General features: G+C 37.5%; 1 long non-coding RNA gene across 1 annotated transcript in view; it reads left to right on the forward strand.

Annotated features, from left to right (window-relative positions):
• The first annotated feature begins 541 nt into the window (after nt 1-541).
• Nucleotides 542-20,328, forward strand: part of LOC311435099 — a 56,388-nt gene continuing 36,601 nt past the window's right edge. The window contains exons 1-2 of the long non-coding RNA XR_014691939.1: nt 542-671; nt 5,416-5,516. This is a non-coding gene — a long non-coding RNA (uncharacterized lncRNA). The remainder of the gene's footprint in view (nt 672-5,415; nt 5,517-20,328) is intronic.

Here is a 20,328-nt window from a genome sequence, read left to right on the forward strand (position 1 = left end):
TTTGGGCCAGTAACCTGAAGTGCTAACATAGTCCATATGTCTGACTAGTGAAGTTTGACTGAAAAGTATGAAAGTTCTAGCGAAAGTCCATTTTTTCTGCTCCTTTCAGTAAATTGCAGGATTCCATTATAATGATGATAATCCATGGTTATTGGTGTCTGAACACTGATCCCCAGTGAAGCTGGGATGAAGGTAAAATTCATGGAATTTGTTCTCTATAGGTGCTGCTTTTCATGCTGAGCAAAAATGCAGTATTTAGAATTTGTTCTCCTGCAGTATTTGTCATCGTTCTACCACTCTCTTAAGATTATAATTCCTGCTCAATATTTTCTTTTTAAACTACCTCTCATTTTAATATATGCTTTGTGTTTTCTTAAAATAAACGCTGTCATGCAGCTCTTCTACTTCCTTTATTGAGAAAACAGTAATACCCATACGATGGTGGAAAAAAATTGAGAGGGAGGGAGAGACAGAGAAAGGAAACAGAAATCATAACCAAAAAGTTCGCACTGATTATTGAAATAGTCAGTGTTCCCTTGGGCTGTGGGGAAGGGAAAGGCACTTTTACAGTGTCTTGGAATATTTTTCTTCTGTACGATTCTGACTTTTCATTGTGTATTTATGCTACAGTGAGAGACGGGAAGAAAAGAAAAAGAACTCAGAGTTTTACAGTAAGTTTTTTCATTATCTTTTGTAGTAACACTTGCTAGTAACAAGTCCTAGGGAATATTAATATTAAGGTTTATAAAACTGTGGTTCTTGACATTCATGTGTAAAATTATTTAACAAGAACATCATATTAATATTAATTGTTTCTTCTTCTCTGCAAAAAATTCGTAGCTTAAAATGTGCGTAGTGTCAGAATGACACTTTTCAATGTAGAATTATTATCCTATTTAGTTCTGTGTTATTACTAGCGGGAAATATTTATGTATTTGTAGAAGGCTTCAGTAAGCCTTAAGGCCAGTTTTTGGGGAGGTGTTTAAATGTAGAAAACAGACAAAAAATACAGTGAAAAACTTCATGGATTAGCTTCTGTACAGTCAAAAGAGACATCATGAAAGCATGGAGCATTTTCCTAGGTTATTGACAGAGAACTGCAATATTTTAATAAATTTTGTCTATCAGAGACTGCTTTTTTCTTTCTGAGCGGACCCACACTCAAATTTAACTGAAATCAATCTTAGGAATTCCATTTATTTCAAATGACTTTGGGTCTTTTGAGGACAAATCACTGGCAAAAATTGTTTCATATTTTGAAGCAAACAAAGGGAGATGCTGTTGTGATTGTGGAGGTGAGTTATGGACAGCCTGCCTAAGAGAGTCAGGCCCCAGGATAGAGAGGGAAAGGGCAGGACAACTTTTTTGTCTGTAGCAAGGTAGTGGGTACTGTTTGAAAAACTGACTACATTTCTCTGACAGACTAAAAAATATACCATAAAATGTTGTCCAATATTAAGGTATAAGTAGCAATAATTTACTGAGCTCCCTTTACCAATAAATAAATAAATAAATAATAAAATTACAAAGGCTTCCCCCTACTACTGCCAGATCACTACCTGAATTTGCAATAGTAGCGTACTTCTACTCTAAAACTGCTACCAATCTTCTGAATACAAGCAATAACTACATATGGACATGTTTAACAAATCAGAAAGAAAAGATTGATTGCTGGCAAATGTTTTGTCTCCAATTATTTTCTCCATAAAAGCTAGAATTCCAGATAAACAGAGTAACCAAATCCCACTGGTTTATCTGTAAGAATACACTGATTTAGAAATGCTATTAAAACTGCTTATTTGAAAATCACCTAACAGTGAAGACTGAAAGCAACATTTTTTTCATATTGGTCTGCTTTAGGGTCACATTTCAACATTTTGTAGCAGAGTGCCACTGTGAGTAAAATATTTAGTGCTGCTTCCATCAGAACTCTGCATTTTATCTCTATTTCTTTTATCCTCTCTCTTATTAAATGAACGTGATTTTTCATGCCGACAATGCACAAGATGTATTTCTCACGTCTAGTATGTATGGCACTTGCTAAATCAGCTCCTGACACACCAGCTAATTTTAATGGGGGAGGCTAAGAGATACACCATTAGTTATTATTTCTAATGTGTTTCTTAATATGAAACTTGTCATTTTCAGCTGTGATGCTGACTCAGCAGTAGGTTTATTTCCAGAATTACTAAAATAACTTTCCTGACAGAGTAGCAAGGGACCCATGATTCACTGGTAGAGAACAGTGAAACAGAAGGAGGCCTTTTTCCATCTTCTAATATTAAAAAATAAACTGGTAAGAGTTCATAAAGCAGTCCTGGGGAACTTCTAGGATACAAAAAAAAAAAGTGGCAGTAGATCTCATATTTCACAGATGGATTGAACACAACCATATTTTATTTTGGGTTCCATCTTAAATATATAGCTTGCATTATTTTACACATTTAGCCAATGTTGCAAAACAAGATTTGAGGGATCACTTTTTATTTGCTTATACCTACTTCACATATGTCAGAATCAATCACTTATTTAGACAGATGTTTTCTTACTCATACACTGCAGTAAAGTGACATTTTGTACATGTAAACTTTCTTTTGGTTCACAGCATTTAATGACTGCTCTTTCCCATCCCCAGGTTTTTGGGAATATTCAGGTGATAAATACATGATTCAGAAATTTAGAGTGGTCTTTTTTACAAAATACTTGAAAGCCATTTAATTTCAAATGGAGGCTTTTTTTGTTCAGGTAATTTTTCATATTATTATTATTATTATTATTACTATTACTATTATTCTTATTATTTCTTTTCTGAAAAAGAAATGCCTTCCATCAGTATTAATAATGTTTTAAGAAATGCCTGTTATCCTCAGCTAATAAATCAGCATAATGCTTTTGCTAAGAGAATTATATTGATATGTTTCTGTGTGGGCTTGAACAGGTATATGCATATGTACACAAAGACTGCATGTATAAGATGCCCAAATTTGTAAGCACTTATAGAGAAATTAAGATTCTGTGTTTTCTGTTGTCATGAATCTCACCTAACATTAACCATGACACCTTTTCTGAGCACCCCAAGTCCTTTTTAAACCAAGGAGAAAGATGGAAAGAAAATCTCTCTTTTTAAAGGGAGCAAGATCCTATGGAATACCTCCACCAGTAAATTTGCATAAAAAGACATAAGCTACTATTCCAAGCTGGAGAAAAGTGATAAAAAACTGCCTTTATCACCACTTCTAGATAAGGCCAGCCAGCATTTCTCCCAAATGATTCCTAAGTTGCACTGATGGCTTAGCTCCTTCCTCTACATCCATTTTGAAGCTATCAGAGCTCTTTGGCACCTATGGGAAGGAGCACTGGGGACATGTGTGTTCCTTAATAGAGGGTTCAAGTGAGGGGTCAGATTTCATGGTTTTGGCCTTTCCTCTTAGACCCTGCAAAATGCATGCCTGTGAATTCATACCAAGGAGGTGTCTGCTCTTTGGGCTGCCCAGTTAAGCATGGACACGAAGCCCCTTTGCTATGTGGAATATCAGCAAGACACAGATGGTCCTCGTCATGCTGTCCTCCAGCTGTCTTGCTGGTTGGAGACTGCAGCTGGAGACAGAAGCTGATGCTATGAAAGAAAACTCACTGATAAATGTCAAGCTTTATAATACCCTCTTATTTGCCTTCCCTTCTTCCTGATTCCTCACAGCTTGCTATTCTTCTTGTGCTCTGAGTATTCCTGAACATCCAAATACATGTATATCTCACAACAAACGTTTCTTAACATGTACAGAGAGCACCCTACCTTTCTGGCAAATATAGACATCACTAATGATCAAAACTTTGGATCTTTAAGACATTTTTGTTGGTAGATATGAAAATGCTCTATTTCAAAAGAGCAAAATAAGCAGTTGTTCAGGCTTTAGCATCCTTCCTATTGGTGCTATTCCCCTTATTGCTTCTGTGCTCTCTATTGCCTAGTGGTCAATGCCATCCCAAACTGAAGGCCTGGTGTCCCATAGTGAAATTCTTCAAGCAATTTGCCCAAGTTACCCTCTGCCTTTTCTTAGCCTGCTTTTATAACCCTACATAGCACCACTTAGTTGGAATATTACCAAATTTAGTAGCTGAGGTCCTTGCAATCAGAAAAGACCATTAGATTTCTTCAGACATTTTCCCATCCAGAACAAAATGCAGTACCCAGTTTGGATTCAGCCACATGCTTCAGGCTCTTCTCATCCTTCAAAATGTTTAATAGAATTAAATCCAAACCTTAATGTCTTTAGAAGAAAAAGCAAGTGTAACATATCTTGAATATTAAGGAGATGTCAGAGCTAAGGGTGGACATATATCTTCACAGATGTTCTCTGTAGTGTGTTTATGTTTTCCCTGCCCAAAGCAGCAGACCATCACTGGGGCATCTTCACTAGGAAAGGATATTTTCTTCACTCGCATTAACAAACTACCGGAATCAGGACACTCTGTAACCCTCATATTTATGCATGACAAGTTAACAACGATGGAGTAATCAAGCATTTTTTTTTGATGTCTAGTTTCAGCAAATATTTCAAACCACCTTCATAATTAGAATGTGGACTCATTTTAATTGACTTAAGGTAGTTGAATAAATTGAGAAGCATGTGTTGCTAATGCACAGAAGACAATGGGGTCACAGTTCAGGCAGGTATAGAGGTTTAAGAAATGGTTAGCCACTGGCTGATTACTTTTAGTAACCAGACACAAAGAGAAGGCGGTTATCACACTGTAGACTCCCCTCTATGGCTATTTATGTCAAATATAAATTACTCAGAGCTAATGTACAGTGCCCACATTGAGGAAAGCAATAGCACAGACATAATTTTGTTCATGACTAATTTGTAACCAGCACTATTTATTTATTTTTTAGGTGAGTGATGTTAATGACTCCTCTTCACCATTGAAGAGTAAGGGTTCAAATTTGGTTTTACCGCCAGCATATTAGGTGATGAAGGCAAAATATTTAATCCTGATGTAGTTTTGTCTGTACAAATATGCTTTCCTACTCCAATGTTATGTTTTATTTCTTAAACTTACAAGATTTCAGTGGCAGAACAGGGTCTTACAGTAAATATACATAAAAGAAAGTGTTCGGAATTGCAGCAAATGCTACTATAATCTGAAAAAAAAATGTGTCAATGTGCCCTTTCCTTGCATGTTCATCAGCTGCATACTTTACACACAGAAGTTTTTATATTATATATTTGCACGGTGTTTTTCTCTGTCAGATTATCATTTTGGCAGTCAATTTTTTATACACTTACTACATTAATAGAGGTTCAGAAAGAAAACACTTAGATATGCTCACTGTTATCCCAGGATATTGTGTTCATTTTCTAATAAGTGTCTCTAGTGCACTGGGAGCCCTAATCAATGTAAATATTGTTTAAGATGAACATTGCAGTGGGCATACCATGGAGCCAGACCACCAGCAGAGCATTAAACAAGGACAGATGTGAATGCCAGGATAAAAATGAAGACATTCCTTAAGTGTAAGTATGTTACTTATAATATATCTGTTTATAGGAAATGGCCATGAAAAAAGAAAAAAAAAAATCTTCTGGAAAATAAGAATGCCAAATAAAGTCATTATGCTGAGATAATGCAGTTGTATGTTTGCTAAAAGAGCTAACAAAGTGCATGATATTTTGGTATCTTGAATAATTAAGATCTTAGAAACTTAATCTTGTACGAATGTTGTTGTTAACTTCACAAAGGTTTAATCACTTTGGAGATTATCTGTGCGAAGCAAAATGCATATTTTAATTTTATATACAATGTTTTCTGTCGGAGATAGAATCTTTTACAAGATTGGAGGGTCTAATTAGGAAAACAGACAAATAGGCTTAGGTTGTCTCACAAGCCATTCTTCAGTTATAAAGTAGAAGTTATGATCTTCAGAGCTAAACCTCTTCTGGTTCTAATTCTTTCAAAATATCATCTGATTCCTACCTCTTGCTTAATGGATTTGCCTTGATTAATTCACTAGCTGCCAATTTTCATAAGCAGCCATACAGCATGTTTTTTTTTTACTGATATTTAAACAACAGTTTGCTCCTTGCTAGCTTTGTAGTCAGACTACTCTCTATGCTGCCCTGATCTGGAGATTATGGGTGACATTTGCAAAGGATTTGGAGTCCACATCACACTGACTATTAATGGTATTTGTACATTTACTGCCTGAGCTGGTAACAGCACAGTCTGAGCCATATGGGGTAGGCAGGAAGAGTGGTGCCCTCTGGGGTGGGCAAGCAGGGATGGGGAAATCCTCTAGTGGAGGGCACTGCCAGGGAGGGAAGTCTCCCAGGAGAATTGGGAAGGGAACATATCAAGTGATGGAGAACCAGCACTAGGGTGGTCAAGAAATAGAGCTCAATACTGCTCAGGAGATGCCCAGAAGGATAGTGCTTGTCCTCCAGGAGAGCACATCTCCAGGAGATGCCCATCTCAGAAGTGCTCGTACATCTGAGACAAATTGTCAGAGTGCTGTCCCCAGAAAAACCCAGAGCCAAAGGTCTCAGCCCCTAGTAGATCACCAAGAGCTGAAGCAGCTACTTGCTGGGAGTCCCCAGCGCTGAGCTCTTAGAAGTCCAAAAGCTGTAGCTTTGATCTATATAGCTGTGAATGCAACAGATTAATTTAAGCAAGCCACAGTGTTTGATAGCTGGGTGGATATCAGGTTGTCATTACTGCAGAGTTCTCGGTCAGACCCTGATTTAGCTTCAATATTGATTTCTCAAATAGTAATGGTAGAGAAGCTGTTGGAACTAGCCTATTAGATTACTATCTGAGCCAACACTGATTTCAAACCAAGGTGATTAAACAGCACAGTTTGGGATGGGTCAGCAGATTTTATTGTTTATTGTTTCCTATTTTATAGCAAAATCAACTGTGATAGCAGTGTTCTAAAATGCGATTAGCACAAACACTATTGTTGTTTGACATGGCGTATCAGATGTAATGATTTCCATCCCAGTTCTACAGCTTTGCTTTCTTACATTCATGATTGCATAATTGAAAGCAGCAGCTTTATCTTTCCTCTGCCTTTGGTGGAAGTCATTCAATAAATAGTACCAATTACACTACAGCTTACAAATGGTCTGATGTAAAAGGCACTGCATTTACTAGCCCTTGTTCAATGCAAGAATACTCTGTACTGAACCAAGACATTACATTTGCTTTTAAGAAAACAACTGGAAGTATGCAGAGTGCGTGTCAATATTGAAAGCACCATGTAGACTGCAGAAAAATCACTTAATGCCTGAGTTATCCTGTATTCTGTATCACCCTGCTGGGTGGTTATTCATGTCAAGTATAGGGTTTAATATTAAGAGCAGTCACTGCACTAAAAGGAAAAATATGTTTACTGCCGTCAGAACTTATTTTGCGTTTGCCCAAAAGCCTACTCTTACAAGCATGGGTTGCTTTGCCAGAATTTAGGGAAAGCAGGACTGAACCCTAAAAATGACTTGCTGTTAGAAAAATAGCCCCATTTCCTCAAAAACACATACTTATGATTGACTATATGCATGCGAATATTTCCATGACTACAGAAGATATTGATTGGTCCCAGTGGGACTGCTCATGTGTATAAACGCTTGAAGGATCAGGTTCTAATTTTGTTCAATATCAGTGCTAATTGCTGTAGATACTATTGACAAAAACTGGGTTGTCTCTTAACATGGTAGCTGAGGATGTTCCATGAAGTTTTTTCATGAGGTGATTTATTACACATTCACTTTTTTAAAACAGTCCAAATGCAGTCAGTAACTATTTATACAATTAAATTTAACAACTATGAAATATGTGTTATGGTGCCAGTTTGAAACATATTCCTAATAGCTAGTTTTATATATGATGGACCACCAGGAAGCTGTCATCAGAATAATACTGTGCCTTTTATGCATTCTCCACATTTCTTTTTAGTTAATAGACTGTTTAATAATACTCTAGTCAAAACTGAACAATAGAGATTAATGATTTGATGTAAGAATACTTCAAGGTAAAAATATAATATGTATAAATTTCCAGTTGGTGATACGCTGTGAAAAGCTCTCAAGCATGTAACGAAAAGATCAAGAACCATTTTAGAAAAACACCATATATAGAAGAGGTGTGAAGGGTGTATGTTGTGAAGTATATCACCATGAAAACATTTTTTTCCATGGGAAAGGTACCTTAGAGGGAAAAAAAAAAAAAAAAAAAAAAAAAAAAAGAAAAAGTTTATTCCAGGGAACACCTCAGAGATTAAAAAGAAACCAAAAAGTGACCTAACCAGAAAACTATAAATGTGGTGAGAAGGAGAAAAGAAAAAGGAGAAGATACATTTCACTATTTCACTTTATTTTTTCTCAGTTAATCTTACACATGAAAATTTCTCTGTTGCAGACACTCCATGACACAGCAATGTCACATTTTTCTTTCATGCTCTTGATTTACTGGGCTCATAAAATGTAAGACCAGAAGCTATTCTTAATATGGACTCATTCTACCACTAACACATGTGGGCTGCTTTTTGTCTTCTTGTCAATGCACAAGAACCTCACTCAGTCCATTTGTAAAACAGTATAAATGCTGCCTGCAAAAGAGAAAAACAATTGTATAAGAGGCTGAAACATCGATTCCTGGATTAACAGCTCTCAGCTTGTGTTTGTTTTCCTCAGAGTGATCCCCTGAAAACTCATTCAGAAGAAAGCAATGGGGGAAACAGAGAAAGTCTGTTTTGAAAGCACCATTGTGTACGTTGGTAGACAGTTCCACCTCCTGCCAAATCACCAGTGCCGCTGTTTTCAGAATCAGGCAAAGCTCCCCTCCATGTCCAACAGAGCTGGCCAGATATGTGCCAACAGTGCAGGCATGACTCTGCTGCCCTGGCTTCACTCCACTGGGACACAGCAGCCCTGAGGACTACTATGTATGCCCAAGGTGCCCAGAGGTATTTTCCCCAAAAGAGCTGAGCAAAATTCCTTGCCATTGAATTATCAGCAAAACACCACAACAGGAATGGGAACAGGAACGGGAACAGGAACAGGAACAGTCTTTATCACAGCTATTGGCTTTGCAGCCACTTCCAGTAGGCAGCACAGGTCCTTTTGGCAGCAGAAGCCAGCTGATACGCTAAACTATGCTAAAGTAGTGTTTAGAGAAATAGTAATTACTAACATCCTCTCCCAGTCAAGCCGACACTAACCAGGCCTACTGCTAGGTGTGTGTATATACATACTCACACTCAATAGATAAATAGATACGTGCATATACCCCAGGAAAAATATCTCTTGGTAAGGTGACTAGGTCTTACTTTAAATCAAGTACTTGACACTAATAAAAACAATGTATTTGGCCATAAGATCTTGCATGCTGACTGGTTGCAGGGTAAGTCGGTATTAAGTAAGTCTTTATTTTCTGTTTTCTCTGTTGTTTGTTCTATATCATAAGTATTCTTTGCATCTTTCCAATCGTTTGTAAACAGACCCTTAAAAATGTAAGCTTATTATATTCTTTGCTTGAAATGAATACAATAGAAGGAAATGCGGTGGAATTTTGGCAAGAATTGCATGCATTCATGTTCCGCGGTTTTAAAATGACCCAAAATACTGACAATTTTACTTGAAGACTATATATCATTACTTCCTTCCTTCTCATAAGGGATTTTACTATGCAAACTGTTTTGTCTGATTTTTTTCTAAAGAATTACTTGTAGGAGATAAAATTGTCAAAGATATCCATGTGACTTGGGAGATTACCAAACTGATTAAGGTGCCAAAATACCTTTGTCAGAGGGACAAAGTCATGTAAATTATTTTGATGTTTTGAAAATTTTATCTTATGCTCTTACCCAATAAATTTCCCTATGATTTTAGAAAGGCTATAAATCAAATCAGCAGCTTATTTATAATGAATGTCTATGTACAAAAAAAAAAAATACTGTTTGATGATTTGATGAAGCAGTTGAATGTTAATTAGGAAGAAAATTCTTACTAGGCCATCTCATTGCCTGAAGCCATTTTTTGCTATTCTTCCTAGTGGAAAAGTCAAGTACTGGAAGTTAATATAAACTGTGCATAAACAAAAGTGTTGATAGCTAACTTAAAGATGCCATAAATAGAATTATGTATGTAACATTTATTTCTGGCTGCATTTTTTAGAGTATTGATTTCTGTAGAGAAAATACAGTGAATGATTTTACAAGAACAGAGTTAATTTTATAAAAACATATCTGAGTGAAAATATTTGTTTTTCTGTGGGTTTGATTTTGCTCTCACTAGGTAGTCAATCCTGCAAGATGCTGAACAGCCAGTCCCAATTTCGGCACAATGGTTAAATGCACATTTAACTTTAATCCTACCAGTTTTACTGAAATCACAGATTTACTGATGCTAGAAAGAAAATTCAGCAGAGCTGTATTTTAGAAGCAAGAAACTCAATGTTCCTTATAATTTACTCAGAGGAGAGTAAGTGCCCTGCTTTACAGTTAGCATCTGAGTTAATTCCCGTCAAAAAGAACTAAAGAACAGTATTTTCCTCCTGTTGTTGTTGTTGTTGTTGTTGTTGTTGTTGTTGTTTTGTTTTTTTTTTACGTTTCTTTGCATTTCCAATACAACTTTTAGGGCCTAATTTTGCAAATATTTTTCTACATGAGTAATTCTCCTCCTCTGATAAATACTATTGAATTCACTAGGGCTATATTCAAAAACAGAGTTACTTATCTGGGCAAATGTATGCAAGACAAGGCTGTTAGGCAGCTCCCCATGACAATAGAGAAGAGAAAAATATGCTTGTGGGACTAAGGCCTGGAGGATTGGGCCCATAGCCAGTGACATTATAATATATATATATTTTTTAATAACAAGGAAAACCCACGCATGAGTGAAACCATATGGAAAACTGAGTTAAGGTGAGGAGGTTTTAAATAATGCTTATTTATCATTTTGAAAGAAAAAAAAAAAAATCCTGTTCCTGCCTATTGCATTTAATACTTTAAATGTAGGGACTGATTCTGTGGCCAAAATTCCTCTCCTTGTCAGGGGGGAAATTATCTGCTAGACTGCCACAGGATCAGGCCCTGAAATGTCATTGCGAGCTTATTGGCAAAGCTTGCTCCCTTCCACCTCCTTCTTATTTTCTGTTTTTCCTATATCTGTACAGGAAGAAATGAAAAGTTAAGCTAAAATACATTAACTAATATTGGTTTATTAATTGGAGAATTTAACTTATCCCTCTTGCTGTTCATCTGAAATTAATTAAGTGTGTAGAATTACAAGGTGGGTGTACCACAGGCAGCAGTCCAGGCTCAAGTTAATCAAAAGAGCACATGTTGAATGCATACAATTTAGTTAAGGTTAATCCAGTGAAGATGATCCCTCACTGGTCCTAATTACTCTAGGTGATAGATTGTGGAATGAGAAAATAGGAAGGAAGGGAAATTTTGTCCTGCTGGTCTACCAGGATTTTCTAATTAAATTTAGCAGGCTATGTACAAGAGCAAATAGTTTCAATTTAAAGAGAAGACCACACTGCAAGGGTGCTTATCTGACATGAATGTAAGGAGCCTTGAACTAAAATAACTAAGTACGATAAAGTAAAAATAGAAAAGTTAAAGCTGGCCATTGTGTCTTTATGTGTTTTCACACATCATGTTTCTGTGAGCTTCGGGCTGTAGCTGTTGTGTTGGAATTGTGATGCTGCTATTTATTGCTTGAGTAAAGACAATGGCACATTAAAACAGGCCTACTATGTTATTTCATTACCATCACTGAAAGACCAAATAGCAGTATGACTGTTAATTTGCCATATAAATATATTGGTGTTGTGTTAGCTAAAGTCTTTTCATTTAATCTTGTTCATTATGTCAAACCAAGAGAAAACAAAGGTGTTCCTAGGACTCTTTGATTGCATGTTCTATGTTCATTACATCATTAATTTGTGTTTTGTTTCTGTGTGTGTGTGTGTGTTTATGTTGTGGTGTTTTTTTCTACCATATTTGTCCTTTTGTTGTGTGTGGGTTTTTTTTCAGCTTTGAAGGAACCTTATGAAAAGTTGTTGGTTTTTTTTTGTTTGTTTGTTTGTTTGTTTCATGTGTCTTGATTTTTTTTCCAGGCATATACATGTAAAAGTTGACAAATAATTTGCACTATTTTTCAGGTTAGTGATATATTTCTGCTCAAGTGGAGGTATCTGTTTCTGATTTATTAACATTTGATCCCCTAGTTTCCTGCCATTGATCAAGACTAATACTCAGCTCAGCTGATGAGTTTTATATGAAATCTGATATTGCAGGAAAAGAGAAAAGTTAGTACCATTTTTAATATTTTTCTATTTCAAGTTTTCCAAGAGCATAACATGCACACATAACGCCTGACAAAATTGGGCAGTATTTATTCTTACCGGGTTTCCATGGGATAAAAATTTTTGGAAGTGAAACAAGTATTTATCAATAGAACAGATGTTTGCTCGGTGTCATTCACATCCTGTAAACTGTATATACATTTACACCCTACCGCCAAAACATGGTTTCACCCTACTACTGACCGTCTGTCTGCCATTCAATCTCTAGTTAAGTCACGGTCAATAAGGTCAACTCTTTGGCAACATCTGTATTTGATCAGTTCACACAAAATAGGAGCCTTCCTAATGCCTGACTACCCTGAAGTATTTTAAGAGGCAGCGTATTACAATAGTTGATTCACCACTGCTTCAGACTCCGCACTTGGAAGATTTTGCCTCCTCTGAGGAACTGAAATGTGAAGATTAAAATCCTTTCTAGCAAAATAAATCTCTGAAATGAGTGGGTTTAGCAGTCACGTAGTTTCAAGACTGACAAGAAGCATTTAGCAGTTTATTTCCCTGAGTCCCTTGGCGTAGGGATTTAGATTTGTGATATTTTATATTTTAACCCTGTTCTGCACAAGTTTAAAACTTAAATCTTGTTTAGGTTGTTGCAGAGATGAGAAATAAAGATGGAGAAAAAAAAATATCCATAACAGCAAATGGTATCTTCTAGATATTTCCACATTCTGCACAGGCAACAATTTCAACAAGTTAGTGTACTTTTCTTCAAATTAGTGAATACAAATTCTTCCTTCAAAGAAAGTAAAATATTCTGGGTGGAGTCCCGGCACTGCTGAAACCAGGAGGGACAGGATGCGACCACTGTGTTGTTTCAAATTTGGGAGCTACTTTAAAATACAGCATTAGAGCTGTGATTCTGGGCACATTCCTGCTGGTGCCACTTCACTGACATTCTTGGGTTTAGAGCAAATGAGAATAAAATCTGACTTCTCAGAATGGGACTGTGTGACTGATATTATTATTTTATTGTTTTTTTGGGGGGGAAACAAACAAACAAAAATATTCTTGAGAAACTCAAATGACCAAAAAACAGTGGCCTCTGATGCTGTTATGTTTCAACACTACAATATCTGGTGTTGCCAGCAGATGATCATTATTAATAAGGCTGCCAGTACTCTGATTATACTGCTGGTCACCCTTGTTATGTTCAACACCGAGGAAAGCCTGATATGATTTCTAGCTGCCGGCTGTTGCAAAATGGGCAGGGCAGCAAGAGCACAGCAGTATCCTGAAGCCAGCCCCGGGATTTAAAAGGGAATGGTCCTTATGATGGGACCAGGCTGAGCAGTGCCATGGACAAGGGGTCAGCAGAGCTTTTTGGAGCTCACATAACAAGAGGATGACTTTTTAAAGGATTTTAATGATGGGAGTTTAGTGCACACAAGCTGCTGCTGAAAAGTGAATGTTTTTGTTTGCTTTTCAATACTAATCCCCTTCTGTTTACTTTCTGTCAGGCTGAAATATTGATGGAAACATTTCACTGAAAATTATACCAAGGAGCAGTTCAGCTAGATCAAACTGAAGTCACTGGGAAAAGTTGGAATAAGATTTGAAAGCATCTTGAAGCAATGAAATCAATGCATTATCTGATTCTGTTTTCTGTGTGACTTTGCTTCTATCAAAAGCTCTGTAAAATTCAGAAGAAGCTTGTCCAGGGTGCCGGGGTTTTGTCTGTGGGCTGTTGATAAACAGCAAAAAACAAACCAAGCTGGGGGTGATGGAATGGCTGATGTGGGCTGCTGTAGCGATCCTAGCACAGAGAAAATGTGTTTCAGGTCTTATTCCTCTCGTTAGCACTACTTGCATAGCACTGATATAATTTTCCATCTAGTGCTAATTTGTATGGTGTATTAAACATATCTTAGGTTTTCCCACCTTTTTGGTTTGTCCTGTAAATCCACCTTAATGGTTCTGTTTTAAAAATACAAACTTATTTGTGTTCAGAATTTCTTTATTAGGAATGACTGGGAAATCATTATACCATGACCTTGAGTTTCAGTAACTGACATTTTGAGCATTTAAAAGTTTGGGGAAAGGAAGATTGAGGTCTTCTTCTAATTAGGCAGGGAAAAAATATTTGGGGATTTTCTGTTTAGAGTAAACAGAACGTGGTTTTATTGACTTGGTTGGTGGACTATTACTGAAATATAAGTATTACATGAAATCAGAATTGTAAAGAAAACTGTAGGAGAAAGCACAATGACAAATGAGTTGCAGTCAAGGCAATGGCCATCAAAGCTAAGAGTAAGCTAGACTTTTACTTCCCTAAAGCCTGCGCCCAGTTCTGTCCAGGTTAAGCTGGTTGTTGTTTCTGTAACTGATTGCTGCATCAGGCTCCAGGCCCCAAGGGATGAGCTGGGAATGTGCGGAAATCAGATGACTCATCACTTGAGAGATTTCCTTTATTAAATATCCCCAAATCCGTAGTCTAATAAATTAATACAACTTTCAATATATAAAATCCACTGAGGTATTGACAAATTATCTTCGGAGGACTTTTTCTTCAAACACTATCAAATTGGCTTTATTGATTTTTTTAAAAGTGACTAAAAAACTGCTAAAAAGATACTAATGGGAAATGGACAAACTGGCAGTGTGTGTCACATAGAGGATATTTCCTTTTTTTTTTTTTTGAATGTTTTCAATAAAGCACAGAGGGAGAGAAAGGATGCTGGACAATTTTAATAACAAAGAGGAAAGTCACAGACAGTCCTATTTTCAGAGCCCTTATTCACATTCATTTGAAGGAGCTGCAACACCAAAGACAGAGGTAATAAATGTGGAAGTAGGGTGATTAAAAATATGGAGCTAGAGAATAACAGTGACATTCATGGGAAAATGTAACCCAGTACACCCAGGGAAATGTAATTTGAAACACAGACATTCAAAGGGAGGGAGAATCCTAGAAAGCAGCAATGCTGACAGAGACCTCGAGGTCAAATTAGACATGAATTTGCAATATGATACGACAGCATGACCGGCCAGTGCAATTGTGCTGTACACATAGAGGCATATCTGGGAACATGAAAGTCATTGAAAGTCATCCTCCTTCCTGATGTGAACCTGAGCACACCAAGACCAGTGTCTCAGCTCACTGGAAATAAATGGAAACTCAGGGAGAGTTGAGGAAGAAGAGAGCTGGGTGATGTACAATGTCTATGGGAAGAAATGCAGTAAAAATGCCCACTGCACCGAGCACTTTCCTAAGGGTGGTGGCACCAAGTACCTCTGCATTTGATCTGAAATATTTGCAGAAGGCTGAAGTTTACCTTCTTGTTGTGCACAGAACTGCCCTGATGCACTTCACTGCCTGAAACTCAGAAAATCAACAGATGTGGTCACTGTGTCCTTAGCCAGCTCCCTGCTCTGACTGGGAGCATGTAGACCCCTGTGCTATGAGAAGGTCTGTCAGAACTTGCAGAATCTTACCCCAAGAAAGCGAAGACACAATCCATGGCTTGGAGATATTTGCTGACTGATGGGAAGAGGGGTGGCTGCTCTCCTTGCAGAAGGTACCCACCTGATCCAAGCACTCACCAGCAAGACATGAGACATATGCAGCTCTGCCGGAGGAGGTCAGACCTTCTGCCTCAGGACCTTCCCTTTGGACCAAGGGCACAGGCCACCCCACACACCCCTTGCTCAGCTGCATTTCAGAGCAGGGGCATGAGGATGAGCCTAGACACCAGCAAGGCATCCCTGCTCCTGGTACCCATGCCAAAACTGAAATGTATTTCAAATTGATAATCTGATGAAACATCATGAGCATGGGGACCAATCCTATGAGCAGAAATAAAAATTCAGGAGTGCTCCCTTCCACCCTTCAATAATATTTGTTTCATCCAAAAATGGTAGAAAAAGCGTTTAAATTGAGTGAACATTGAAATCTGTACCTCTTGGGAAAACTACATCTAAAACAGCACATCAGTTTGTACCTGTTGATAAACATTTTGATACTCTCTGGTCTAATTTAATGACTCTTAGTAGAAGGCAGGTGCATCAGGGTAGCATACGTGACACATCCCACCTTTCCATCTTCCTTACCCTATGTCCCTCTGGTTACTCATTTGCTCCCTTAAAGAGATATACAGAACCCTCCTGAGTGCAAAGGAGGCTCTAAAGCTTGATGCGACAGTAGGGAGCAGCCTCAAGGGCCAAGGCACAGTCCTTAGTATCCTGCATGGGGAAAAAAAAAGCAGTTCTCAAAAACGCCTTTTCTTTTGTGTTACCATAAGTTTTAAAAATGTTTGTTTTTCAAAACTGTTCTGTCAAAGAACCAAAAAGAGAAAGAAAAGCTGTTCAGTACCTTTAATCTAGTCTTGCTTTTTACTTTCAGATGTATGTATCTCTACCAGTAGCAGATATTTAGGGTATTATGTAGAACAGTATATATATACATATATATATATATATATATATATATACACATATATATCCTTGAAATTTGGCTGGGAGTCATTGTTGCTAACCCAAGACCATGTATGAAATTGCAATTGACAGTTTATAAGGTCAAAAGTTTTTCTTGAGTATCACTGCAGAGATCTGAAATGTAAGTTTAGAGATGAACAATATAAAATTCTAATAATGTCTATCAAAAATTTTCCATATAGATGTTGTCTATTTGGAAACACAAATAATATCCATGTGAAGCCAATGAGGTTACCAGAATTCCAAAGCAGGCTACATATTTTAGGTCACTGAGGTCTGATGAGAGGAATTATAGTGGGTTGATTTTCATTTTATTGCTGTTAATAAGAAAAACCTTAATGGTTCAAAGCCAAGCTGAAGCATGAATAGATTTTTTATGTGCAACCAAGTTATTAAGATTGTGAAATAATATTCTGTCCATAGATGGCCAATTATGCTAGCACAGACCGAAAAAAATAGAGTTAGAAACATCTTTTCTTTGCTTGTCCTTGTCTTGCCTTGCCTTGCCTTCCCTTCTCTTCTCTCTCCTCTTACCTTCCTTTCCCTTCCCAAATAATGTTTTTTTTTGCCAGGTCCTCCCTCCAGCTAAATACATTTATGTACAACCCTGGGTGTGACAAAGAGCATAATTTGGCATGAGCTCTGTAAATTACAGATGTTTCTCCACTTACTCAATCTTTCTCCAAGCTCAAGAAAAAGTTAATTAGGTGATGTACATTAAATACAAAGTTTTCAATGCTGCCTTTTTCCATTGGTGGATGATTTTTATCTGGAGAATATAATAGCTAGTAGACAGAGAGATGAATGGCCAGCTATTACCAGTTTCTACACAAGTGGTATATTCTATGATTGTCTGACAAATTTAATTTGGATAATTCACCAGAAGACTAATTAAAAACCCAAAATAATTTGCACTAGATCCACCAGTTTTAATCTCTGCCTTAGAGATCATATTTCTTTCTGTCAAGCGACAGTATTTAACTAAATTAAATGAAATCCCACTCCATTACTGCTGAACTGAAGAAACCTTAGCCCAGTTTATTTTTCTGTTATGCAGGCAGAGTCCTAACTTGGTTGTGCAATGCCTGTTCTGGAAAATGAAGTCCAGAAACTCTCCAAATAACATTTTGCCCTGAGCCTGAGCTGCTCAAATACAACAGAGAAGCAGAAAGGAATGGGGGAGGGAGATTACAGGTCCCTAGCACTTCCCAAGGGCTATGCTAAGACAAGCTCATTACTTCCCAGATGGATGCAAAGGCGTAAATGAGAGTTGTTGTGAGAAATGTTGTGAGTGCTAGTAATTCTTTTTGCTTTTTCAGGCACCTAAGACCTAGACCTGCAGATTATGTGACCTTTTTGGCTTGGTTCCCCATGCATGCAGGTTTGCAATCATGGCTTTTTTAGCTGCTATCCTAACTGCCGAGTCTCCTGCTAATTGCTATGGTACCCTCAATGCCATCTTCTGCAAATTACCCTGCGTGGACTGCCCTGCCTGTGCCCTTTTGACTTTAATGAGCTGCTGCAGAGGGATAAAGGTCACACCTCACAGAGTGGTCACAAGGGCTTGTGAGTGTAGGGTTTTTCCTTCTTTGGTTGTCAGGAAGGCAGGAGACTATGACTGTGGAAGCCATGTGATGGGCTGGATGTGATGTATCATCTTTCATCAAACAAGTGAGGAAACTTCTCTCTAATGCCAGAAACATAGCATTAATTAAAGAGAGCATCTTTTTAATTTAATTTCACCCTTCACAAAATGGGAATAAGATACCCACCGTAATGTTGTTGATATGAATGTTAATTCTGTAATACCTGCAAAGGGCTTTCAGAGCCTCATTTAGAAAGTTTTAGGGATGCTGCAGTTGTTTTACTTCAGTCCTGTGCTTAAAAGCTAGAGGAATTTTTCTTCTTTCTTGTATCATTCTAGGTACAAACAGCATCTTAAGGAAAAAGAACATGAAAACTTTTAAAATAAAAATCTCATTGCTTTAGAGCTGTTCTCAAGACTTTCAAGGCCATGTCAGGGTTTTTTATATACTCCCTTGAGATGTATGTTTGTATTTTGATATGCAGATACCATGTCACTCCTCCTGCAATAGATACCCTTGTTGTCCTTGAAAGACAACTCACAAAGGCCACCATGGGAGTGTCACAACACCATCATCTCTACCTCCAGTCTCCACAAACACACTTTGCCTCCAGCCTTACTCCCAGCCCCTGGAAAGCTCTAGAGAGCAGCATGGCTTCAGGCAATGCCTGAAGGTCAGTGCCTCCTCATCACCAAAGGACAAAACCTTCTACTTTAAGAAAAGCAGCCTTCATTTTTATTCATACTGTATTGCCTGAAATAAGTCAGTCTGGGTCTTGAAAGCCTTGACATCAGCTCAAAAATCATGACACTTTTATAGGTGAGAAGTACATGTTCAGATGACATCAGTAGCAAAAGCCAGGTATGTTGTGCTTAGGGTCAGGGTTTGAAGGTGCACTGTCATTACCTCACTGGGGAATAAGATACTTGTGTATTTTTAAAAATCTGCCCCCAAATGTTTTCCTAGTACTACTGATCGTTTTCTGTACTGTGAGCCATTATATGACAAAGGGGAATTTGTAGCCCTCCTTCCTACTAGCCATAAGCAAAGGCAAGGTTGTCATGATCTGGTGGAGATTCAGTGAGGCGACTGCTGTTTCATGTGATCTATAGCATCCCATACCTGCTTGGCAGGTGAAACTTTACGAGGAGAGACCCTGACTCCACTGCAAATTTGGGAATGTAAGGGCTTTTATCTGTTTTATCTGTCCATTGTTTCTTTCAAGACTGTATTTGTTCCTCAGTGTTCCACTGTCACATACTTTTAATATATATGTGGAAACGACTCATTTTCCAAAGTCTTGGTGACATTATTAGCTGGGAGATGGTGAGATTGTCAGAGGTTTTGTCACAACATCAATTGTCAGATTTTATCGAGTGTTAGAAATAAAACAAGTCAGGAACAATTTAATTGCCTAAGCTGTTTTGTCTTAGCAGCCTGTTTTTCTTTGATTCACTTTTTATACTGAAGTTCCTCTTTCCTGTCCTTCACTTGAGCTGTTTAAAGCATCTCACTTATTTGTTTTTTGTTTTTCTTTTTATTTTATTTTTTTTTTCCCTGTGCATTCGTTCAGGAAGTATTGCAGTTCTTGATAGACTGTTTTTTTTGTTTTGTTTTGTTTTGTTTTGTTTTTCTCCAGAGGTTTCTTTTGAAAATAAGGAGGAAAATAATCTCCTGCTTTCCTGGTGTATTCTGAAAGCACTGACTTTTCAGAGATTACTTAGGATATGCTTTTTATTAATAGGATCAGGAGAGGCAGCTTCCTAATGATTAGAAATTGTGGCTTTATCTGAAGGCATTGTTCTCTCTAAAATCTCTCTAATAGCATGCTAAATTATAAAAACATTAATTAGATCATTAGATAAATGGACTTTAATCCCCCAGCTATGTGTAATGCACCCTTTGATGTACCCTGCTTAGGAGCTTTAGGTCTGTCCAGCAT

Source organism: Aythya ferina (genome assembly GCF_964211825.1).
Source record: "Aythya ferina genome assembly, chromosome: 3".
In the NCBI taxonomy this organism is placed as follows: Eukaryota; Metazoa; Chordata; class Aves; order Anseriformes; family Anatidae; genus Aythya; species Aythya ferina.